Raw genomic sequence first — 26,493 nt, 5'->3', positions numbered from 1 at the left:
CATTCTTCATCACTTTGGAAAACAAGTTGTCCTCTAGGCTCTCACATGGAACATATTTAGTTCTGAGTTTTTTTTTATTTTTACAGTATATCTATTCTGGCCTATTTCTGAGTCTTTTGATCACTTTTTACAACATTTCCTAAGACAATTCTGGCCTTTCCACTTCACTTAGTGTCGGCCCTTGATTTTTCTGCCTCCAAGTTTTATCCTGCCAGTACCATAGCACTGTCTTCTGGGGTTCTAGCCAACCTGCTAAATCCTTTGTTCTAGGAGAGTGCTCCCATATTGAGAAACTGACCTTTGTCTAACCTGATAGTCCACTTCCACTGATCCTTTTCCCTCAGAATCCAGTCTTACGTGTACTTTCCCAACTCTTGCTGGTACACACTGGCTAGATCCTCCAAAGCTTTTAGCATGTGGTCCTTTTCCTCCCTTGGCAGGCCTAGAACTTCCTCTTCTGGGTTATATGAAGTCTGATCCTCAGTATTTGTGATGGTCATGAGGAGAAGAGGGGTTTGATCTTGGAGGGGAGGGCATACTTTGTCTCCAAGCAAGCATGGAGGGATGGAAGGCTAGTTTTTAACTGAGAGGATAGGGTATTTATCTAGGCCAAGAAGCTTCAGGGAGGTGATCAGAGGTTCCAAGGTTTTTGAGTGAATTAACTCAGATATCCTCAGATCTCAACAGGGCTCTGACCATAACATCTTTCTCCACCAGGGACTTTGACATGTCAGACTTTGCGGAAGTCTGACAAGGCACTGGGCCTTTCTCTGGAATTCTGCAGCTCATAATTAAATCCTGAGCCTGATCCTCAAATTCTTCTGTCCTCTGCATTCAGGGGATAAGATCTCTTTGTTTGCTATTCAGGAGGATTTCTGAGTTTCGAGTTTTACGTTTCTCTTTACATTAATAACCATCCTTAGCTTTTGATTGTCTTTTCCCAGTTCATCAATGGCACTCAACAACAGTGATTTGATTCAGTTGTCCTTATAATTAGTATTTCCACAAAAGCCTGACGTATTACAGCTGTGATTAAATTCCCTTCTACTGTTGTCCCATTCTAGTTTACCACATGCACTTTTAACAATTGCACTGCGACAGCATGCTAGATACTATCTGTGCTCCATCTACCAGCACTGATGTGGTCCTCAGCTCTAAAATCCCATTTCTGAGTCTGCTTCCTTAGACCATTCTGGCACCAACCAGTTGGGTTCCCTGTGAAACAGATTCTGAGCAGAGATTTACATGCAAGAAGTTATTGGTGAGTGCTTTTCAGATCACAACCTTTGCAGGTGTTAAGTAACTATCAGTAATGCTGGGCCTTGGGAAGAGTTGAATCATGATGGAGTTGCACCAAAAGCCTCAGCCAATCCCTTGGGGACCTCTAGGGCTAGAGGATTCTTTAAAATTGTTTTTTCTTGAAGCAAGGAAGCAGGGTCCTTATACTCCTGAATAGAATAGTCACTAGATGTGGATAGGATTAGGAGGAGGCTCTCTTCAGCAAAAGATAATTTTTAGAGAGGATCTCAGCTGAGAACTATCTGCAGCCACAATCACAAGAGCGGGATCAACCATAGCCTATGTCATAAAGAAGGCATTGGGGTAATCCACCACAGCACCCACTATAGTGTTTTTGCAAGTATATTTTTGTAATAAATTCCTAAAAATGTAATTGCTTGGTTAATGGGAAAACATAGATGTCATTTTGCTAGGTATTGCCAGATTCTTCTCCATAGAGAATTATTTTGCATCCCTACCAGCAATATATAAGAATGCCCATTTATGCCTTGCTGATAGGAGTATGTCTTCAAACTTTTGGATTGTCTATGTGACAGGTGAGAAATGGTATTGCAGTGTAGTTTTTTTTTTTTTTAAAGATTTTATTTATTTATTTGACAGAGAGAGATCACAAGTAGACAGAGAGGCAGGCAGACAGAGAGAGAGAGAGAGAGGGAAGCAGGCTCCCTGCTGAGCAGAGAGCCCGATGCGGGACTCGATCCCAGGACCCTGGGATCATGACCTGAGCCGAAGGCAGCGGCTTAACCCACTGAGCCACCCAGGCGCCCCTGCAGTGTAGTTTTAATTGCAAATTTGTTCAATAGCAAAAACCTAGAAACGACTGACTATCCATCAACAGGGAACTGATCAATTAGATTACCATAACTACCTTCCATGTGGTAAAATACAGTCTATGAAGTAGGTCTGTATGTACTACTGTAGCAAAATCTTTAAGATATGTTAAATCAAAAATAATTTGAGGATCAATATATAGCATATAACCTCATTTGTGTATAAACAAAGGATAAATATATTTATATATTTGAATTGTGTATATGTATATCTCCTATTGGTTCTATTATATTAATATATATAATATATATCATATAATCATATAATTATATGATATATATATATCACCTATTGGTTCTATTATATAAATATAAAGTTATCTTTATATATATAAAGTTACATTTATATCCTTTGATTATATATAAAATTTGATATCAGGAATTCACCCAGATGATTATGGAGGCTGAGAAGTCCCACAATCTGCTGTCTGCAAGGTAGAGAGTCAGGAAAGCCGGTGGTGTAATTCAGCCTGAATTTGAAGACCTGGGCAGCAGGGGAGCTAGGTGTAAATCCCAGTCCAAGAGCAAAAGAACACTGATATTCCAGCTCAAATTCTCTGGCAGAATGGGGGATTTTTCCCTTCCTTTGCATTTCTATTCTATTTAGGCCCTCAATGGGTTGAATGATGCCCGCACACCCTGGAAGGGCAATCTGCTTTACTCAGTCTTCTGTTTCAGATGTTACTCCTATCCAGAAATACCTTCACAGACATACACATAATGGTTTTTTTAAAAAAGATTTTATTTATTTATTTGAGAGAGAGAGTGAGTAGGGAGAGGAACAGAGGGAGAGGGACCAGCAGACTTCACACTGAGTGCAGAGCCCAATGCAGGGCTTTATCCCACGACCCTGAGATTATGACCTGAGCCAAAATCAAGAGTTGGACACTTAACCTACTGAACCACCCAGGCACCCCCACACCCATAATGTTTAATCTGGGCATCCTGTAACCTGGTCAAGTTGATACATTATCTATCATAAAGGATTAGGGTACTTTTACTTTTCAGTTTATGTCTTCTGCTGCTGTTTGAAATGTTTATGGCAATTGGTGTTCATTTTATTTTACTTTTTAAAAATGATATTGCTATTCAGCCAATGACCATTCTCCTCTAGATGTTTTGCTCTCATTTCATGCCTAATCTACTTATTCAACCCCCTTAGGAAAAGATAACCACCAGAGTTAGCCCTCTTGACCACAGGCACTAGTATGGAGAGAGGCAGGCAGAGAGAGAGGAGGAAGCAGGCTCCCTGCTGAGCAGAGAGCCAGATGCGGGGCGATCCCAGGACCCTGGGATCATGACCTGAGCCGAAGGCAGAGGCTTTAACCCACTGAGCCACCCAGGCGCCCCTGATTTAGACTCTTGACCAGACTCACAACATCTACTTAGCCTCAGTTCATCCTCCTCTGGAGCTCCAGTATATCTAGGGATTGTGGTGGCCCAAACAATGGCTAGGGTTGTGCTTTCTGCGCAGTTAGTACAGAGCTGTTGTTTTCTGAGGAATACAAAAAAGTTGTGGGCAGAATGGCTTACAATTATCCTTTTTTGGACTGACTTAACTTCTATTATTTGGTCAAATAATCCAATTTAGTGTGCAGTTTAGTGGGTATAGGGGTATCCATTCTTTTCCCATTTCATATAGCATCATTTTCTCAGCAGATAATCTCACTTTCAAAGGACACATTATGAAGCCCAATTTCATAGATGAGCACTATGGCCACTAAAAATGCTGATGAACCTCCTGACATTTTGAGTGGAATAATTTTTTGATTTGATTTTTAAACTAGTATTTGGAATTAAAATGTTTACAAAGTTGCCTGTAGGAGGCCCGGATGTCTTAGTCGGTTAAGTGTCTGCCTTTGGATTGGGGCATGATCCCGGGGTCCTGGGATAGAGTCCTGCAGCTCCCTGCTTACTGGGGAGTCTGCTTTTCCCTCTGCCTGCTGCTCCCCCTGCTTGTGTGCTCTCTGGCTCTCTGTCTCTGTCTCTGTCTCTCTCTGACAAATAAATAAGTAAAATCTTTAAACAAGTTGCCTATTATAAGCAAATAAATGGAGAATATGCAGGTTAACAACTCCCACTTCCTCCCCCCTGCCAGTGATGCAGCAAACTAGGATTCTGATTTTAATAACTGATTTCAACCTAATCTGATGTCTCATCAGTTTTTTCCCCTAGGTAAAGCAGAAAAAGTGCCCATCATACAAATATTAAATTAATAAAAATCTTTTAAAATCCCCAAATACTGTGTTTATTGAATAGATAACTAAAAGCTAACATTAAGCTCCTGATGGGATAAATTAGATAGTTATAGCTTGACATGTTTTTCGTTTTAAATTTTATTTATTTATTTGAGAGAGAGAGAGAGGGAAAGAGTGAGCATGAGCAGGGGGAGGGGCAGAGAGAGAAGCAGACTCCACTGCTGAGCAGGGAGCGCAACGCAGGGCTGGATCCTAGGACCCTGAGATCATGACCTGAACCGAAGACAGATGCTTAATTTACTGAGCCACCTCAGGGCCCCAATGTTTCTTGAGAGCTTTTTTTTTTTTTTTTAAAGATTTTATTTATTTATCAGAGAGAGAGAGGGAGAGAGAGTGAGCACAGGCAGACAGAATGGCAGGCAGAGGCCGAGGCAGAGGGAGAAGCAGGCTCCCTGCCGAGCAAGGAGCCTGATGTCGATCCCAGGATGCTGGGATCATGACCTGAGCCGAAGGCAGCTGCTTAACCAACTGAGCCACCAGGCGTCCATTGAGAGCTTTTCATTTTTTATATAAATTAGGTGTCCTGAGATCTCTGTTGGAAATGGATACAAGTTTCTCACTATTAAACACAGGTTAGGCCATTGTCCACGTAGGTCATTCATTAATCTGATATGCTTTATTTTGTTTACATAATACGGGGTAAAATTTTAGCTCTTAGTTTTACATTCTGTTTATTCTTTGCTAGGAAGAAACATTGTTTTCAGCATAATGTTGTTTGTTGGTCTTTAATGGAAACACATTAAGGACCAGTAATAGCCAATTCTGTACTGTAACTAGACTATCCACTTCAGCCATATATTTCAGTTACAACAAGCCTTTTTTTTTTTTTTCAAAGATTTTATTTTTTTAAGTAATCTGTACCCCCAACATCGGACTCGAACTCACAACCCTGAGATCAAGAGTCACATGCTCTATTGACCTAGCCAGCCAGGCACCCATCCCATTTAAAAAAAAAAAAAAGTTTTTTTTAAGATTTTATTTATTTATTTATTTATTTATTTTTTAATTTTTTTATTTGACAGAGAGAGATCACAAGTAGGCAGAGAGGCAGGCAGAGAGAGAGGGGGAAGCAGGCTCCCCACTGAGCAGAGAGCCTGATTCGGGGCTCGATCCCAGGACCTTGGGATCATGACCTAAGCCGAAGGCAGAGGCTTAACCCAGTGAGCCACCCAGGTGCCCCTAAGGATTTTATTTATCCATTTGTTAGGGAGAGAGAGAGAGAGTGCGAGCACAAAGGAGAGCACAAGCAGGGGGAAGGGCAGAGGGAGAAGCAGGCTCCCCACCCAGCAAGGAGCTGGATGTGGGACTCGATCCCGGGATCATGGAATCATGACATGAGCCGAAGGCAGCCGCTTAACTGACTGAGCCACCCGGGCATCCCCCATTTTTTCTTAAAAAGATTTTATTTTTTAAAGTAATCTCTACACCCAACAGGCAGTTACTACAAGTTTTGATTGATTGTCCCACTCACCAGAACTTAGTATTTTCTTATAGACAAGATATTGATAAGCATCTGTTATAGTTTTAGCATTGAGGCCATTTTCTAGATTTTCCTTCCCAGAGAGCATTCTAAGCTCTTGAACACTGGTATAAGAAAAAATTAAGGCTCTTTATTATTCTGCCTGTCAATACCCTCCTTGTAGGCACCAAATCTGGCCAGTGAGAGGCAGTTTAGATTAGACATTGCCTGAAGTTGGGGCTTTTAAGGGGCTATTTGGGAGGAACTTTGAAAATAGGACAATCTTGTTTTTACTTGCAGCAAGGCAACAAAATAAATCTTTAGCATTCACACAGGGAAAAAAAACCCAAAAGAACTAATATCAGACACAGCTGTTTTCATGATAACAAATAAACCTGTTGTTTTCAGACCAGCTTCCATTGTTCCCGTACCGGATGTCTTCCAATTGTACACTCTGCCTTTCCTCTCTACCCTGCTTTGGGCTCTAAGAGTTTGACCTGTTTAGATGAAATCAGTGATTTTCCAAGTGTGGCCTAGGGAACTTATTAGAAATGCAGATTCTCAGGCCCTACCCAGACCTACTGAATCAGAACCCTTTGGGGGTGGGTCCAGCAATCTATTTTAATAAGTCAGCCTGCAGGTGCTTCTGATGCCTGCTAAGGTTTAAGAACCACTAGACTGCATGTTAAGCTCACATACCTTGTGGCTTCTGGTTGAACTTTAAACTCTTTCCAGTTACCCTATTTGATGTTTGAGGGTTCCCGGATCATGACTGATAACAGTTCTAACGCCTAACGCCATTTTGTTTTTGCGATGTCCATGTAAATGACATACTTTACATTCATGAATATCCACTCTTCCTTTACTTACTTCATAAGGCTGTTAGGAGGGCTAATGTGCTTTCCACAGTGCCTGGCTCACAGACCTTTAATATATGGTAGTTGTTTTTTATAGAGGCACCATAAACTGAAGGTCCCCCCACCCCCGAAATTAAGTTTTTGAAACCTAATCCCCAATATGAGGGTATTTGGAGGTGGACGTTTGGGAGGTAATTACGTCATGATGGTGAAGTTCCCACCATGGGATTAATGCCCTTTAAAAAGAGACCCCAGAGAGCTTTCTTGCTCTTTCTGCCATTGAGGACACAGTAAGAAGATGATCATTCGTGAACCAGGAAGCTGCCTTCTCACCTGATGCATCAAATTTCCTGACACTTCAGTCTTGGACTTCTAGCCTTCAGAACTGTGAGAAATAATTTTTTTTTGCTTATAAGCAACCCAGTCTATGATATTTTGGCATAGCAGCCCAAATCGACTAAGACAAAAGATGTTACAGTCTTTACTGTATGCAGTGATGAGATTCCAAAATGTTAATGTCTTAGCACTATTGCTTTCTCTTACCCGTTTCACTAGTGTTAAAGTTTATTTCTATACTGATTAACTGATTTCAGATGGAGGAATTATCAGAATCATAGAAGGGCTTAAAGTTTGGGATTCACTTATTATTTAAATATTAAAACCCATTTTAAATGGTCTGACCCAAAATATCATTAAACTCAATAATTAAATAATGATTATTATCTAATTTATAAAATGTAGAATATTTTTTAAAATGTAGAAAGTTTTACTTATTTTTTTAAAAAATATTTTATTTATTTATTTGACAGAGAGAGTGAGAGAGCACAAACAGGGGGAGCAGCAGAGGGAGAGGGAGAAGCAGGCTCCCCGCTGAGCAGGAAGCCTGATGCAGGGCTTGATCCCAGGACCCAAGGATCATGACCCAAGCAGAAGGCAGATGCTTAACCGACTGAGCTACCAAGATGCCCCTGTTTTACTTATTATTTTCCCTTCCCTACTCCCTTTCCTCTTCCCCTTCCTTCCTTCCTTCCTTCCTTTTCTCTTTCTCTCTCTCTTTTTCTTTCTTTCTCTCCCTTCCTTCTTTCCTTCCTTCTTTCCTTCCTTCCAAGTAGGCTCCATACCCAGCAGGAACTCAATGTGGGGCTTGAACTCATCACCCTGAGATCAATCATCAATCACCCGAACAGGTAGAAAATTTAGCAGAAGGGTGTGAATGGGTCTTAACACTGACATTTGTCTCAGGGTGTGTGTGACTTTTGTAGTCACAGGGGCTCCTGCACTCAGATGGGCTTCTGTTTGGTTTACTGAAAGCTGTTTGTGAAAAAAAATTTTTTTTTTTTAAAGATTTTATCCATTCATTCGACAGAGAGAAATCACAAGCAAGCAGAGAGGCAGGCAGAGAGAGAGTAGGAAGTAGGCTCCCTGCTGAGCAGAAAGCCCGACGCGGGGCTCGAACCCAGGACCTGGGATCATGACCCGAGCCGAATGCAGCAGCCCAACCCACTGAGCCACCCAGGCGACCCTGTGAAAAATTTTTTTAATAATGATTTTTTGAAAGATTTTTTTTTTTTTAATTTGTCAGAGAGAGAGCACAAGTAGGGGGAGCAGCAGGCAGAGGGAGAAGCAGGCCCCCTGCTGAGCAAGGAACCTGATACAGGACATGATCCCAGGACTCTGGGATCATGACTTGAGCCAAAGGGAGATGCTTAACTGACTGAGCCATCCAAGTGTCCCTCTGTTGTGAAATTTTTAAGAATTTTTGAACAAAGTATTTTACATTTTGTATTGGATTCAGTAAATTATGAAGCTGGTTCTTACTCTGCCATATTTATATTTGTTCAAGATGACTAAGTAAATATGAGCACTCGAAGAAAGTAGTGCTGATTCTTACTATTATTATACCTATTAGTAACTGCTTTATTCATATTGGTTTCTAGGTACAAGGTGCTAAACCCCAGCTCTTACAGTATTAGACAAGCATGCCTCTCTCAAGGACTGAACAATAGTACACCAGTATTACCATTTCTAGTCAAATGTGACAGATAAGGAAACAAATGAGATCCAGCACACAAAGTCATCATGGTTATGACAAAAAGACTGAGAGGCGGACTTCAGGCTCTAACAGTAATTTCTGTTTTATTTCATCCAGCAACCAAACTGGCTCAAAGCTAGAGACACAAATGAAAAATGTTTTTCTTCAGAATATTTTTTTCTTGAGAACAAAATAAGAAATAGGAGATGTTCTTTGTGGCTCAGCAACAGGTAAATACCATCTAAACAATACCAGAAAGTCAGATACTCTCTTCCCTGAATAACCTAAAATTGTTTCTGGAAGTAGAAATATCATGGGTTTCAGAAGAAACTTTCTGTGGGTTTGAGATTTGGCTATGAAATTAGAAGTGATTTCTGGTTAAAATTTGTTTCCTGGGACGCCTGGGTGGCTCAGTTGGTTGGACGACTGCCTTCAGCTCAGGTCGTGATCCTGGAGTCCTGGGATCGAGTCCCGCGTCGGGCTCCCAGCTCCGCGGGGAGTCTGCTTCTCTCTCTGACCTTCTCCTCACTCATGCTCTCTCTCACTGTCTCTCTCTCAAATAAATAAATAAAATCTTTAAAAAAAAAATTTGTTTCCTGAAGGAATAAATATCTAAATCGTGACATAAGGATGACTCAGAATGTCACTATTTCCATTTTTGGCATCCAACACACCAATCTTAGAAAAGGCTACATGTCCCAATTAACAGTCTTTTCCCAACTTAGTGAAGAGAGTCTATTTAATTATGGGTCTGCACTGCAGTCTTTATCACCATCTTTACTCTGTCCAGTCCTAGTGGGACATGGCTTAATATACAATTGGGTGCATTCACATAATTTTCACCATTGTATGTTCATAATAGAACCTTGCCATGGCAAGTCAAGCAATCTCACTACCCAAAGCAGCTGTAGGCTAAAGGAATGTCCGGGCTTGCAGGGACAAATATATAAGAGGCTTACAATGTGTGGGTAGAGTTGTGAGCCCTCTCATGCTGGTGCTTGGTTACATCATCTGCTTTCTTACACTTAGGACTTTTCTCCTTGTATTCCTTGACTGGACTCCACTAGAGGAAACTTAAAACATTCAAACTTAGTATCTACTTTCTCACTGGGTGAACCACCTAACAAGGGTTTTGAAGAAAAAAAAAAATTGGAGTAAGTGAATGATAAACCATTCGTTCCTCATAAGTCACTAAAGAGGATCCTTTTTGTAGTACCTTTGAAAGCACAGAGACTGTGATTAAATGGGCTTAGGGCATCACCTAAATAGAAGATTTTCTGTCATTCACTAGACTTTTAAAGGTCTTGTTGTAGGCAGCTACCAATATGCATTAGCAGAAATCCATACCTAATTTATAGAATTTATTAGTATTCAAATTCCATATTGTTCTGGCAAAAGGGCCTTTGAGTAACTAAATACTCCACATATGATTTCTTTGCAAAATGAAAGAGTTAAGATGAAATACACTTAACAGTTTGAACCCAGTTTGTCTCACTGTATATTGGATTCTACAGTGTAAAAGTGTCTATCACTAAACAAAGTTGGGGTGCATCCCAGCACCCTGAAATGTACAGCTCAATGATTTGAACATTCAGCTCTTCAAAATACGAGTAAGTCTATAATGGTACAAGTTGTGTATCATTAATCATTATTATTAACATTACCATTTATAATAAATAATTGTTTATTAATTAGATATTAAACAACCCTAGGTTTTTTACTTAGTGGTTTAATTCTATGAGTTCTATGAGAAATGTTGTATTTGTAAGACACAAATGTAATTTTCAGAATGAGAAATACCAAATTTCATGGAAAGAGTATGCTAATTATGTACTACTTAAGATTAGTGCCTATTTCTGGGGCGCCTGGGTGGCTCAGTGGGTTAAAGCCTCTGCCTTCAGCTCAGGTCATGATCCCAGGGTTCTGGGATCGAGCCCTGCATCGGGCTCTCTGTTCAGCAGGGAGCCTGCTTCCCTTCCTCTCTCTCTGCCTGCCTCTCTACCTACTTGTGATCTCTCTCTGTCAAACAAATAAATAAAATCTTAAAAAAAAAAAAAAAAGATCAGTGCCTACTTCTAATAAGTGTACTTCTGCCTCTGGACAAGATTGAGATGAGAGTATATTTACTGTCCTGGCTGACACAAAACAACAACAACAACAACAACAAAATATATAAATAGACAGTTTTCAGACACCAGATATCCAGTAGCAAACCGCAGTGATCCTTGAGAGAAAGGCAACAAATGAGGAAAGCCCTAAGAAGGGAGGAAGGTCATGTGAAGATGGAGGCAGAGAGTGGAGTGATGCAACAGGAAGTCAAGGAATGCCAGGGATTGCTGGAAACCACCAAAAGCTAGAAGAGAGGCATATGACAGTTTCTCCCTCAGAGGGTCCAAAGGGAATCAATCGTGCCAATACCTTCATTTTGGACTTGTGACCTCCTGAACTATGACAGAATACATTTTTGTTGTTTTAAGCCCCAGTTTTTGGTAATTTGTTATGTCAGTCCTAGGAAACTGATACACACAGTTAGAAAACAGACTGGAAAAAAATCAACAGTCCATCAGTGAGTTGTGGGAAATTTCAAGCAGTCTAATATATGTGTACCTGGAATCCCCAAAGAAGAGGAATAAGAGGGAGGAATAATAATAATAAAAAAAACTATTTGAAGAAGTAATAGCTGAAAATAATAAACATAGAGATTCAAGAAGCTCAATAAACTTTAAGCATAAGAATTATGACAAATGCTCACCATAATAAAAATGATAAAGAGAAAATGCTGAAACACAGCGATAAGGGGAAAATATCAAAGCAAAGATAAAAATAATATAAACATCCAGTTAAAAAAAAAAAAAAAAGGCACAGTATGGGCCCTGGGTGGCTATCTGTTGAGTGTCTGACTCTTGATTTTGGCTCAAGTCATGATCTCAGGGTGGTGAGTTCCAGCCCGGCAATGGGCTCCATGCTGGGTGTGGAGCCTACTTGAGATTCTTTCCTTCTCCCTCTGCCCTTTCCCCACCCACCCCCAGCATGTACATTCTCTTGCTCTCTCACTTAAGAAAATAAAAAAAAGACACATTATGTCCAGAAGAATAAGGTATTCTTTATTGACAAGTGGACTTTAGTGATAAGTAAATCCTAAGATAATCATTTACACACACACACACACACACACACACACACTAGAACAAAGGATTGTAACTAAATATCAGGGACGTAAAGTGGAATCATAAAAATCAATTCAAAAACTATAAAAGGAAAAAAAGGAGGAAAAGGGTACTGAGAGTAGATGGGGCAAATATAAATAAAAAACCAAATAGTTGTTAACAAATAGTTAAACAACCAAATTAATAGTCATATTAAATGTAAATGATCTAAAAGAAGCTTACTTTAGATATAAAGACATAAAAAATATTAAAAATGAAAGATTGGAAAAAGTTATAGCATACTAACACTAATCAAAAGCAAGATATAGTGGCTATAATGGTATCAAACAAAGTAGATCTCAGAGGGAAGAATATTACAAAGGATAAAGAGAACCATTTTATAACGATAAAGGGGACTATTGTCAAGGGTACATAATAATCCTAAATATTTAAAAACTTAACAACACACTTGAAAACATACGAAGCAAAAACTGATAGAACTGACAAGTCCACAATTTTAGCCAGAAATTTCAATACTCTCTCCATATTGGTGGAAAAAGAAAAATACCATAACAATATAGAAAACTTGAAAATTGAAACAGAGGGAATATTTTCCAATTTATTCTATGAGGACAGCTCTATTCGGATACAAAAATCACACAGACATTATAAGAAAGCTATAAACCAATATCCCTCAAATACATGGATCCAAAAATTCTTAAAATTTTAGCAAATTGAATCTAACAATATGTTAAAAAGTTAATAAAATATGTCCAAGTATTCCAGGAGTGCAGTGTTGCTTTAAAATTTGAAGATTGGGGTGTCTGGGTGGCTCAGTTGGTTAGCATCTGACTCTTGATTTTGGTTCAGGTCATGATTTCAGGGTCATGAGATAAAGCCCCATATCAGGCTCCATGCTGGGTGTGAAGTCTGCTTAAGATTCTCTCTATCTCCTTCCCTCTGCCCCTCCCTCCCACTTGATCTCTCTCTAAAAATAAAATAAAATAAAATAAAATTAAATTAAATTAAATTTCAAGGTTAATAGATATATACTATCCATTTTCCTTTTGTACTCAGATATAGCACATGCCAGTTTCCTAGGTTGCTTCCTCTGAAATTACCATGTCTTCCTAAAAGTCTGACTAAACCTGAAAAAATTGTTCATCATAGGGTGGAATGGAAGTCTTTTTTAAAGACATTCAGGCTTTAGTCGGGCAAATCTTCTGGCTTCGCTTTTTTTTCTTTTTCTTTTTTTTTAAACAAGCATAGCAGGATTCAAGTGAACTAGTGAAATTTAACACATTACTGTTTAAGAATTTCTGCTGTGATACTCTTCTACTGCTTTGTAAAAATTATCACCAACTTATTGGGTTAAAATGGCATATATTTATTATCTCACACTTTCTGTGGTCAGGAGTCTGGGAATGGATTAGCTGGGTCCTCTGCTTAGGATCTCACCAAGCTGTAATTAAAGTGTTGGCTGGGCTGCATCCTCATCTGGAGGCTTGTCTGGGGAAGAATCTGTTTTCAAGCTTACTCAAGTTGTTGGCTGGATTATTTTCTTTGTGACTGCAGAACTGAGGGCCCTGCCTTCTTGCAGACTGTCAGTTGGAAGCCACCCTTAATTCCTACTAAATGTCTGCAGGTCCTTGTGGCTTCTTGCCACGTGAGCTTTACCAACATAACCATTTAATTCATAAAGCCAGTATAGAGAATCTCTAGAATAAGTCTGCTAGTAAGACAGAGTGGTACATAGCACAATGTAATCACAGGAGTAACAGAACATCTTCATTATATCCCATGATCTTCATTATAGTCTATTGGTTAGAAAGCCACACACAAGGGGTGGGTATTAGACAAAGTATGAACCCTAGGAGAGAGGATCATGTGCAGTCTATTCACAGTCTGCCTGCATGTAGGTTTAAAGGACTTCAAGCAACAACAGACTCTTTAAAACAAAACTGAAGCAATAATAAAGTAATAATAATTATAAATAAAATAAATTGAGAGATATAGGAATTTGGATTGAATGATAAATTTGTTGGGCTCAGTTTTGTTCAGAGATCATTAAAAAAACTATAAGTTTGATAAGTGATACACATTAATTGATTGACTATTCAGACTTCTATAATGGTCCTGCATAAATCTCATCTTTCAAATTTGGCTGCAAGTTCTCAAAAGCAGATCGATGCCATTTTCTACTTCTGTGGTATTCACAGTATCTTTTAGTATGTTAATGAGAGCATGTAGGAATTAAGTAATTTCATTTGAATGTTTACAGACACATAATGAATGAGTTCATTACACATTTAAAAACAAAAGTGCTAAAAAAAAAAAATCCCACCAAAAGTATTTGGCCTTATCTATTGGTCAATAAAATATTGGTTGAGTACAGCTCAGTTGGAAAATAATGTGATTTGCTAGATTTAGGATTCATTTTTAAAAAACATTTTTATTGGAAAAACAGAAACATATACAAAGTAATAGGATTAGGATTTATGTTTAAATTTTTTTAAGTTTTAGAAAATTTGCTTACTTTATGAATTAGCAAAAATTCAATATTATTGCTATAAAAATGTCACTATCATTTATTTGCATTCTTGTATGTTTTTTAAAAAAGGAAGTTGTTACCAGAAATTGCATTCCATCTATGCTAAAACCTATTGTGAATAGTCTTTTAATTTATTAAATTTTTTATGGTAAATTTCAAACATGCAAAAGTGGAGGAAAATAGTATAATAAACCTTCAAATGCCATAATTGAGCTTCAGTAATTGTCAAAACTATGGACAGTCTTGTGTCATGTATACCCTCGGTAACTTCTCCCTACCTTGTATCACGTTGAAGCCAATGCTAGGTCCTGTATAATGTCATTTACAAATGTTACAGTATAAATATCTCTAAAATATACTTATTACACTTAAAAATTGGTAGAAATTACCTACTATCAAATATCCAATTGGTGTTCAGTTTCTCCAAATATTCATTTTTTAAAAACAATTGCTTTGTTTGAGTTAGATTTCAAACAAGGTCCACACATTGTTCTTAGTTGGTATATGTCTTAAATCTATAGATCCCTTTTCCTTTTTTATTTGTTATGTTTTGCTTTAGATCCTTTGATATAATTTCTATCTTGAAGGTGATTAGAAACCTTGGGAAGTTACTTAATCTATTCCCTCACTTTCACGTCAAGCAAGATCACACCTAAATTACCTTAGAGAGATGCTATCTGAGAAATTTCCATTTTGATGAAATCAGCTTTCTTGGGGGTGTCTTCTGAATTGAGATATTCGAAGCTATCGAGATATTTTGCAGAAGGGGGCTGTCTACATGAATTTAATGTGCACAATAGATTGGACTGCTGGAAAGACTTCTAACTTTTTCCTTCAACTCAATTAACTAGGATTCACTTTTGTCACTAACCTGGGAGGAGGTTTTCTTTGTTATATATGGGAGGTTATTATGAAAGTATAAAGAATGCTTTGCAATGGAAGGGTTTGTCCAGGGATGATGTGTCCCTACTATGGACCTCTGAAATTGTTACCTTAGACAACAATTCAGTTAGACAGTGTTTATATGCTGCTTTATATTATCAAAAAGTAGTTGGCATTTTCCTCAGAATTCTGGCCAAATTCCAACTCTGATAAATACATTCTACTTCCCAAAATTTCGCTTGCAGTTTCAAATAGATTCTTTATCCATAATTACCTGTCCCATCCTGTTTTGTGGTATTGAAGTTCACCTATTAAGCAGCTGCTGCTTTTGGCACCAGAAGCTTGTACCTTTGGGATTAGAGGAAGGGATCCTGGCAAATTTGGCAGACAAGTACGTGTATATGTGAGTTTGGATGACTTTAAGGGCCTAGAACTTAAACTTATCCTCTAATATGAAAAAAACTGGAAACTTTCAGAGACAAAGGGAAAGAGGGAGAGAGAAATATACAGCCATTCTAGAACTATGGGGCCTTTCATTTGCTCAGTAAAATTTCATTAAGAAGTTTGTATGTCTGAGGCATTGTTCTAGGTTTTGTTGGGGATACACAGGTGAAGTAGATTATAGTTCTTGCCTTAAAGAAGTACATAGTCTAGAAGAGTGGATGTTCTCATAATATTCATCCGAGCTAATTACTCTTTTTCAAAAGTCTTCCTTATAATGGATAAAAACTTGAGCAAGTTCCCTACTTCCTTAATCCCAGGTTTTCTTATCTGTAAAATGGAGATAAATCTCCACCTCAGAGAGTTTTGTGAAAATTTTATGACGTAAAGCACTTAAACTATTGTCTGTACATACTAAGTGCTCAATGAATATTAGTTACTGTGGATTTCTAAATATGCCCCTGGGGTCAGCTGTCAGGGAAATGTTAATGCTACTGAAGACTGTATTGAGTTGTTCCTATAGATTCAGGTATCTCGACTCTCAGTTACGGAACCATGGATGGACAGCTTACTCATCCCATAAACACCAAGATTATAGGAGAATTCCACATTTGGGTGCCTAGAAGGCTCTAAGTCTTTCATTTACTGGTTCTCTGGTAAAGATCCTAAAGGGTGGGAGAAGGAATTGGGATATTTCTTTTCTCACCCCATTACCTAACTGAAAATCCTGAGTGGTGGTAGGGACCATGATTTGGAAATTCAGACCTTTAAAGCTGTTACAACAGGAGAAAATAAAAACTTTACTGTTTGACATTGGCACATAGTCCAAAGTCCCTCCCTATTTAACAAGCTTTTAGCTTTCATATGAGACATAAGACACTTAAGGGAAAAAGTATTGCCACAAGGCTAATGATGACAACGGCTGCCAGCACACCTTCCATCAAAAGCAAGTGAAGACTTGAAACAAATCTGAGCTCCGGTTTGTTTTAGAAGCATCACTATGACATGCCTGTGCCGGCAGAGGCTCAGAATGCATTCCTTAACACTAGGACTCTAAGATGTACTGGATGCCAGAAGCCCAGTGGTAATGAGAGAGCAGCTGTGAAGCTTCATTCAGATGCTGTTCTTTCATTGTGGGCATGCTTGCTCTGAGAGTTTGGTGCAGGGAGCCACAAGGAAGGAAGCATCAGTTCCTTTCCTTCATCAGGGGTTGTAGTCCAACTAATAACATTCATTTGTTCCTTTATCCTTCAGCCATTTACTGAATGCCCACTATATTCAAAGGCCCTGTGTTGGTGGTGGTTAAAGCAAGGAAAATAATATATTTAGGGCTGACAGTAAATTATAATCTTCATATTCTATTCTTCGTGTCTTTTGAAGAAAATCTATCAAAATACTTTAAACTGAATCAAGGGGTGCCTGGGTGGCTTAGTTGGTTAAGGGTCAGACTCTTGATCTCAGCTCAGGTCTTGATCTCAGTGTCATGAGTTTGAGCCCTGTGTTGGGCTCCATGCCGGGCATGGCGCCTACTTGAATATAAAAATAAAATAAATGGAATCAAATCAACTAGTATACATAATATGACTACAGGGTAATGAACTTGATTCTTTTATAATGAGAATGTATTATATGTAGAGCACCATTCTGGGTACTGAGGAAATCCTAAAAATAAAATGGTTGAACTCTAATAACTAGGATGGTGTGGAAGCAGATGTCTTCATTAGCTTTACAAAGAGGCATCTGTGTAGTGTGTGTGTGTGTGTGTGTGTGTGTGTGTAATACTCTGCTTAGAAACAGACAGACCCTTTATAAGTCTTAGCTTCCTACCTATGGATCAAGTTGCTAGCTCATTCTAAAAACCCTAAATTAACAAGTTGTGATCTCAACCTTCCCAGTTATTTGTGGGCCTTCCATGTCCATTCTTGCTGAGATCACTTTCTTACCTTCAATTTGAGTAACTGGTGGATACCCATCCTACCCTTTTTAGCATTTTAAAAAAGATTATATTTCTGTACATATCTGTGGGACAAACAATGTATATTTGTTGTCTTCATTTAAAGCTTTGTTTTTTACATGTGAAATGAGAGGGGTCCTTAGGAAAGGTTTGTACAAATTCATTTTAGATCTGTGCTGTCCATCAAAGTTTTACTGAATAAGGAAGGAATGCTTTACATGATCAAAACGTTCTGTATTTCTAACTTCTAAAAGTCTGTGAATATAAGTTTTATTAAGCTGTTATCAAATTAATATGATAAGATAGAATCTTAATTTTTGTTCTCCTTAATCCCTGAAAATCCAGTTATGTTCATTTGTAGCAACTGTTATCTTCCTACCATATATCCTTAAGGCAGTAGGTAATTTTCATTCAACTATTCCTCCCCACTTTTAGATAATTCCATTGTACCTTGAGATATATGAAATTTATTCCTATCAGCGGTTTCTGTGTGGTTTGTCTTTATGTGTCTTCTTTAATGTCTAGGCTTAATAATCCATATTCTTTTTTATTCTTGACAATTGCATTTGCCTGATGTTATGCTTAGCCCTATAACATATATTAACAAAGATATTATTTCTGCTTACAAAGAATTAGCATTCTATTTGGGTGTACAAGACATATGCCTTTTGGGAGAAGTGGCTCCTGCCTATATTTCTTTCATAAAAATTTTATTTTATGAAAGACCATAATGATTTTAAAAAATGTAAGTAACATTGTAAAACTAGGCACATAAATAGAAAAATCTCTTTAAATGATTCATCATTATGGATTGATTCAAAATATTAATGGCACAGATGTTCTTTAAAAATAGTTCTTTATTTCGGGGCGTCTGGGTGGCTCAGTGGGTTAAGCCTCTGCCTTCGGCTCAGGTCATGATCCCGGGGTCCTGGGATTGAGCCTCACATCGGGCTCTCTGCTCAGCAGGGAGCATGCTTCCTCCTCTCTCTCTCTCTCTGCCTGCCTCTCTGCCTACTTGTGATCTCTCTCTCTCTCTGTCAAATAAATAAATAAAATCTTAAAAAAAAATAGTTCTTTATTTGTGTCAGCTGCCATTCAGTTGGCTAGTCTTTGGTATATTGGGACTCTTTATCCTGTCGTTTGTTGCTTTAAATAGCATAATCAAATGGTCCAGCCAGTCAGGGATTCAAATTGCTGTCAAGCAATGCAGTACTCTTCTTTTTCTAAATACAAATTTTGTCTTCATATAGTTAAATGTTTTATAGTCTGTCAGCCTAATAAGGTAGAAAACAGCAGAGGAAGTAGAAAGCACATGGCTAAATGTTTTTGGAAATTATTGGTGAGAATGCTTCTGATTTCTGAAAATAAACATGCCTCTGGTAAGTCAATGGATAACATGTGGTTGAACTAGGTTACTTATAGTTAGGCAAATGGAAAAAAAAACAAACAGCAGCGTAATGGAAGCAGTACTGCAATTTTAATCCTTTGAAGGTGCAGGCACAATCTTTGCAAATGCCTGCGAAGTTTCTGGTTCTAGGTAAGATGGAGCAAGCAATTCTACCTTACCTCTCCCTTTAAATTCATCTATAAAACCTTGACAGAATGCATTTAAGACCTCTGAAAGGTAACTAGTAGTAGGCAGACGGTAGAAGAAAAGAATTCAAAACACCACCAAATAGGATGAGATCACCATTTCTTATCCTCTGGTAACCTCCAGCCTAAACATAAGGTAACCCCAAATCAAGAAGCAGGCATCGACGTGGACAGAATGAGTTCCAGGAGAAAACCTCTAGTAGTAGCTTAAGGAACAGAAAAAGGATCAGTTGATGCTAAAAAAAAAAAAAAAAAAAAAATTGATGGGAGATTCCTGCTCCTCCTTTTCCTCTTTTGAATCTCTTTTCTTTCCATTCTTGTGTGTTCCAGCCCTTAGGCAATCATGCTGTGGTAGTGGCAGTGGCAGCAAGAAGAGCTGCATGGGGGCCCTCAGCACCTAAGACTGAGGGAGAGGAACATTCCTCTCTTATTGGAGGAGAAGTAGTCCCAAAAGAGTGAGGTGAATATTGATTTTTTTTCTTCTTTTTCTGTTATTCGCTACTTGACCCCACTGAAGGATCAACCTCAGGAAGTGTGGAGAGAAGTCCAGCTTCCTGACCAGATAATTGAAAAGGGAGCCCTAGGATACCCAGACATACTAGGGACATAATAGAGAAAGTGGAATCTGAGAAGAAAACCTGTAAAGTTGTCTATGAACTCTTGGGCTCATTCTAGAGCTGTGTATGCATGGATCTGATCCTAAACAGCATACTAAAGACTGAGAACTGAACTACAGGATAGGACACAGCCCAAGTCTCAGAATGGTCATGGGGTGGCACACACATGGAATGTTCAGTGCCATGGAATGACACTGAACACCAGGAAAATCTCAACTTGCATGAAAATTGACAGATGCTAGTCAATCTGAGCAATCTGAGAATTGACAGATGCTAATGTGTCACAGCTGCTGGAATTACCCAACAAAATATGTTCAAAGAGGTAAGAGCATACATTTCTTTTTAAAAAATAAATATTTTATTGTGGTAAGAACATAACACGAGATGTACAGACTTAAGAATGTTATAAAATAGGGGCACCTGGGTGGCTCAGTGGGTTAAACCTCTGCCTTCAGCTCAGGTCATGATCTGAGTCCTGGGACCAAGCCCTGCATTGGGCTCTCTGCTCAGCAGGGAGCCTGTTTCCCCCTCTCTCTCTGCCTGCCTCTCTGCCTACTTGTGATCTCTCTGTCAAATAAATAAATAAAATCTTAAAAAAAAAAAAAGAATGTTATAAAGTATACAACTAATACATTATTGTTGTCTATACAACAGTGTTGTTACAACAGATCTCTAGAACTTATTTACTTAACTGATACATTATGCCTGTTGATTAGTAACCCCCGTTTCCCTTGTGCCTAGCCCCTAGAAACTGGCATTCCATTATTTGAGTCTATGAATTTGACTATGAATTTCTATGAATTACATTAGGTAGAATTATGTAGTATTTGTATTTCTGTGACTGGCTTATTTCACTTAGCATAATGTCCTCAAGGTTCATCCATGTTGTCAAACCTACAGATTCAAAAAGTTCAGTGAATCCTAACCAGGACAAACCCAAAGAAATCTATGCCTAGACACATCACAATTAAACTGCTAAAAACTAAAGACAAAATATTTTGAAAGAAGCAAAATTAAAAAAAAATGTATTATTCAAATAACTACAGTTATTCATTAAAAATTATACAGGCAAGGGGTGCCTGGGTAGTTCAGTCAGTTAAGCACCTGCCTTTGGCTCAGGTCATGATCCTGGGGTCCTGGGATTGAGCCCTGTATTGGGCTCCATGCTCAGTGGGCAGCCTGCTTCTCCCTCTCCTTTTGCCCCTCCTCGTTCCCCTGCTTGTGCTCTCTCTCACTTTCTCATTCTCAAATAAGTTTAAAAAATTATACAGACTAGAAAAAAATGGGATATTTTTAAAATGCTGAAGGAAAAGAATTGTCAACCAGAATTTTTCAACCAATGAAAATATACTTCAGGAATGAAGGTGAAGTAAAAACATTCTCAGATAAAGGGAAACTAATAGAAGGTATCACCAATAGACCTGTCTTAAAAGAATTATTAATTGAAATTCTTAACACAGAAAGGAGACGATACCAGAGGAAAGTTTGGAGCATCTGGAATGAAGGAAGAGCAATATAAATGGCAGATATCAGGTTAAATGTAATGGACAATTTTTTCCTTTTCAGTTGGACAAAGTATTATTGATAGTCAAAAGAAAAGCTGTGGGGCGCCTGGGTGGCTCAGTAGGTTAAAGCCTCTGCCTTTGGCTCAGGTCATGATCCCAGGGTCTTGGGATCAAGCGCCACATCGGGCTCTCTGTTCAGTAGGGAGCCTGCTTCCCCCCTCTCTGCCTGCTTCTCTGCCTACTTGTGATCTGTCTGTCAAATAAATAAATAAAATCTTTAAAAAATAAAAGAAAAAGAAAAAGCTGTAACAGTATATGATGGGGTTTTCAATGTATGTAGATATAACACACAGACAATTACAACATGAAGTTGGGAGGGTTAAGTGATCTATATTGTGGAAAAATTTCTACACTGCATTTGAAGTGGCAAAATACTGATTCTAATTAGAATGAGAAACCTTTAGTATGTATGCTGTAATACCTACAACAGCCAACACACAAACTATACAAAGAGAAAAAGTAAAACAATGAAACAAAACAAAACAAATGCATATTGGATAAATTAAAATAGAATACATAAAAGTACTCAAATAACCCAAAAGAAGGAAGGGAAAGGATAGCAGAGGAAGGAAAAAACATAGCAAAGAAAGAGTAAGCTAATAAAATGATAGGCCTAAATTCAAACACATCAATAATTGTATTAAATGTAAATGGTCTAAACACACCAATTAAAAGATAATCAGAATGGTTAAAAAGACTTTACCCAACTATCTGCTATCTACAAGAAACTTACTTCAGGTATAATGATACAGAAAAGTTAAATGTAAAAGAAAGGAAAAAACATATCATGCAAACACTCATCAAAAGAAAGCTGGAATAATTATAGTAATATGAGATGAAGTAGACTTCAGAGCTAACAAAATCACCAGGGATAAAGTGAGACATTGCATAATAATAGAAAAGTCAATTCACTAAGAAGACATAAAAACTTTAAATGTGTATGTACCTAATAACAGACTTTCAAGATACTTAAAGCAAAAAATGGACAAAATTGAAAGAAGTAGATAAATTTACAATTGTATTTGAGACTTCAATGCTTTTCTTTCAGTAATAAAACTAATAGGCAGAAAATCATTAAAGCTGTAGAAGAACTGAACAACTGTATGAACTAACTAACATTTCTAGAATTTGTTAATCCAATAACAGTAGAATATATATTCTTTTCAAATGAATAAGGAACATTCACCAAATAGACCATATCCAGGTTCATAAGACATAAGATCTTCATAAATATAAAATAATTGAAGTCATACAAAATAGTTCTCTGACCACAGTAGAAATAAACAAAGATCAATCACAGAATTCTTGGAAATTTAATGATTTCTAAATAATCCTTGGGTGAGGGGGGCTGGCTCGGTCCATAAAGTATGCGACCCTTGATCTTGGGGTCATGAGTTCAAGCCTCATTTTTAGTGGAAAAAAGGTCCTTCTGTCAAAGAAAGTCTCAAGGCCAATTAGAAAATTGGGTGGAACAATTGGTTAAGGATTTGACTCTTGATCTCAGCTCAGTCTTGATCTCAGGCTCATGAGTTTGAGCACTGTTTTGGGCTCCACATCAGGTGTGGAGCCTACTTAAAAAAAAAAAAATATTTTGAAAACTAAATGTAATTGAAAGTATAACATATATGTGATCTCAGGGTCCTGGGATTGAGCCTCATGTGGGACTCCCTGCTTGGTGGGGAGCATGCTTCTCCCTTTCCTTCTGTCTACTGCTCCCCCCCACCATTTGTGCTCTCTCTCTCTCTGTCAAATAAATAAATAAAATCTTTAAAAAAAAAAAAAAAAGAAGAAGTCCTCAAGTTACAGATGAAGATTGAAGCCTGGAAAGATGAGATCTTGCTTGAGTTGAATCATGTGAAATTGCTGTTTTAATAAGTCAGAATGGTCCAAGACTGGCCATTTCTTCTGTTGCAATCTAAAAACAATCATAGTGTACATTCTACACCAGGATACAGAATTCTCTTTGAGTGTGATAAAAAGAAGGGAATTAATATGTAGAGTGAAAATGAAACATCAAATGGGTTAACCTTCAAATTTTAGGAGAGAAATCATGTCTGCTCCTGTGGCTTTATCAATTAGTTACATGTAGTCAGGGACACATTTAGATCATAGGATATAAGGTAATGTTTTGTACTGATGGCAGGTTGAAAATTTTATAGAGAAATCATTGCCAGATTTTTTATTTAAGCTCCTGCACTATACAAATTTCCTTGCTTAGTGTTTTGAAATGAGATTTAAAAACCTTTGGCCAAGTTTAACTGGTATCACTATATCTCAAAGGGCCAGAATTTCTCAAAGGATTCCTATTCTCTGAACACTCTAGATCCTACCTAAAATCATAAAGAAATGTAACTGAAAGTAAGAATTATTTTGTTTACTCTGTTCTGCCTTCATAGGAAGCCAGGCTTGCCATGGAACTGCATTTCATTTTCAGAATGAGCTTTCAACAGGAAGCATTCTGCTCATGCATGCATGATAGGAGAGGAATGTGCCCTGAGATGATATTTTTACCTAAGAGATTTGGCACAGGGATTTCTTTGGGAAATCTCTTTATGGTGTTTTTCCCCTTGACACATGTGGTCTACTTGGCAGTTTTCTTCATAAACACATACAGTTCAGCCCAAGCCATTCTGTGGACCTTTCTCTCCTTGTTTTCTCTTGTTTCTAGAACATTTCTGATGGGAAATTTCATGTTAGTCTTGGGGCCAGAGGTGTTATCAAGTTCTTAGAGTATTCAGAGGTTTCTAATCTTAGGATTTGGGCCCTTTTAAGACCCATAGGTGAAAAAGGAACACAGATGCAATTTCCTAGACAATCAGAGTAAATGTGTTTTTGTTTGTTTTACTTTTAGATTAGGTAATTACGTTGGCTCTTAACTTGACTTCAAATGTTCAGGTAATTATTTCTGCTTTCCGTTTTTCTTTATGTCTACTGAAGAGAATCAGCAGTGAGAAATGGTTTAAAAATATTAGTCACATGTTTCGGATTTTTTTTTAATGAACATAGATTTCTTGGACAGCCTATCTGATAATTTTATAGTCAGTTAAAACCACTGTTTTATGGCTGTCTGCAAATATAGCATATGTTGATATCCATAAATTCCATGAGCTAGAATTGTCTGTTTTGTTCACTGTTGGATCCTTACTTAGTACTCTGCCTGGCACATAGTAAGGGCTCAACAAATACTTGTTGAATAATTGAATGGAACTAGAAATTTTAACGTTGAGCTCTGAAAGAGGTAGTTATCTAAACTTACAAAAAGTAACCCAATGACATAATCAAATATGGAGGATTAAGAGAATATAAAAATTGATATTCTGACATAAAATAGTTTAGAGAGACAGTGCCTTTGGGAGATTTTAACCCCAATTCTTATCCTTCAAATCTGGGTATCCTTGAGCCTCAGCATCTGAAGGAAATGTTAGAGATCATCAGATTTAATTACTTATTTGAGAATAGTCATCCAGCCTTCAGTTGAACACCATCTATAATAAAGTGACTCAGTACTCACTAGTTAAGACAGAATGCACTTTTTCTTAATGGGGAAATTCTGATGCTAGAAACTTTTGTCCTATTGAGCTAGAATTTCCATGCATTGGCACTGGTTCACTTTCTGGACCATATGTAAAATGCCTGGTGGCAGGCCCACCATAACCAAATTAAGGGTATATCCTTACATCAGCACTAGTTTAGATTTATTTTGAGGCAAGACCCCAAACACAATTTGCCTCCCCAATTCTTGCCTCATGGTATGACTTGATTAACATGCCGAGCACCACCTGGTGTTCTTACTGCATGCATTGTGGGAGTATAAATTGTTAACACTTCATTGGAGAGAAGTTTGGCTCTACATATGAAATTGTGCCATTTCATCCAGAAATTCTGTTTTTAGGAATTTACTGTAATAAAATATTTTCAAAGTTGTACAATAATAGATGAACAAAGATACCTATAGGTGGCCCAGGTGCTTATTATAAAAATTTTTTTTTAAAAGATTTTATTTATTTATTTGATAGAGCAAGAGCAAGGGAGAAAGAAAGAGAGACAGGACTCTATCCCAGGACCCCAAGATCATGACCTGAGCTGAAGGTAGATGCTTTACTAAGCCACCCATGTGCCCCTAAAAATCTTAAAACAATTTAAATTTTCATCAATTAGAGATAGATAAATAAACTGGAAATAATTCAATGGAAAAGTATTATGAAAAAGAATGAGATAGAGGTATGCATATTCAACTGAAAGATGTTCATTATATATTATTAAATGAAAAAACAAATACCATAAAAGCATGCATTTTTGTAAAGCTTTTATTTTGTAAAATAATAGTAATAACAATAATACATCTAAATATATCAGTCAAAAATTTGAAAAATTATATGCCCAGCTGGTAGCACTAATCCACAAAGAATAGCATTATGATGGACTCTTAAGTTTTTACTTGATATATTTCTGGGGTCTTTGAATATGTAAATGAACAGTTATTGCCACTATAATCAGAAAAAAAAAAAAAAAAAAGCAGACATTTGAAAATGTCACCTGGAAGAATTTTATACTATTGGGATTGGAATAGGCTTTAGATTGCATAAGAAAGGTCTTTAGAATTAATCTAACCTAACACCCTCACTTTACAAATAAGAAAACTGAATCCTACAGATGTGAAATGAGTTACCCACATCCACCAAAGCAGTTAGTTAGTAGCAAATCCATTTTTAAAACAGAGGTCTGGGGGCACCTGGATGCCTCAGTAGGTTAAAGCCTCTGCCTTCAGCTCAGTCATGATCCCAGGGTCCTGGGGTCGAGCCCCACATCGGGCTCTCTGCTCAGCAGGGAGCCTCTTCTCCCCCCCTCTCTCTGCCTGCTTCTCTGCCTACTTGTGATCTCTGTGTGTCAAATAAATAAATAAAATCTTTAAAAAAAATGTAAAACACAGGTCTGGCACTCTTGGAATTATACTGCAGTGTCTCTTAATTTTTTTTTATTATTTTTTAAAGATTTATTTATTTATTTAC

Source organism: Enhydra lutris, unplaced genomic scaffold (assembly GCF_002288905.1).
Source record: "Enhydra lutris kenyoni isolate GAN:26980312 unplaced genomic scaffold, ASM228890v2 scaffoldscaffold8, whole genome shotgun sequence".
Taxonomy (NCBI): Eukaryota; Metazoa; Chordata; class Mammalia; order Carnivora; family Mustelidae; genus Enhydra; species Enhydra lutris.
Note: the sequence above shows the minus strand (reverse complement) of the source record.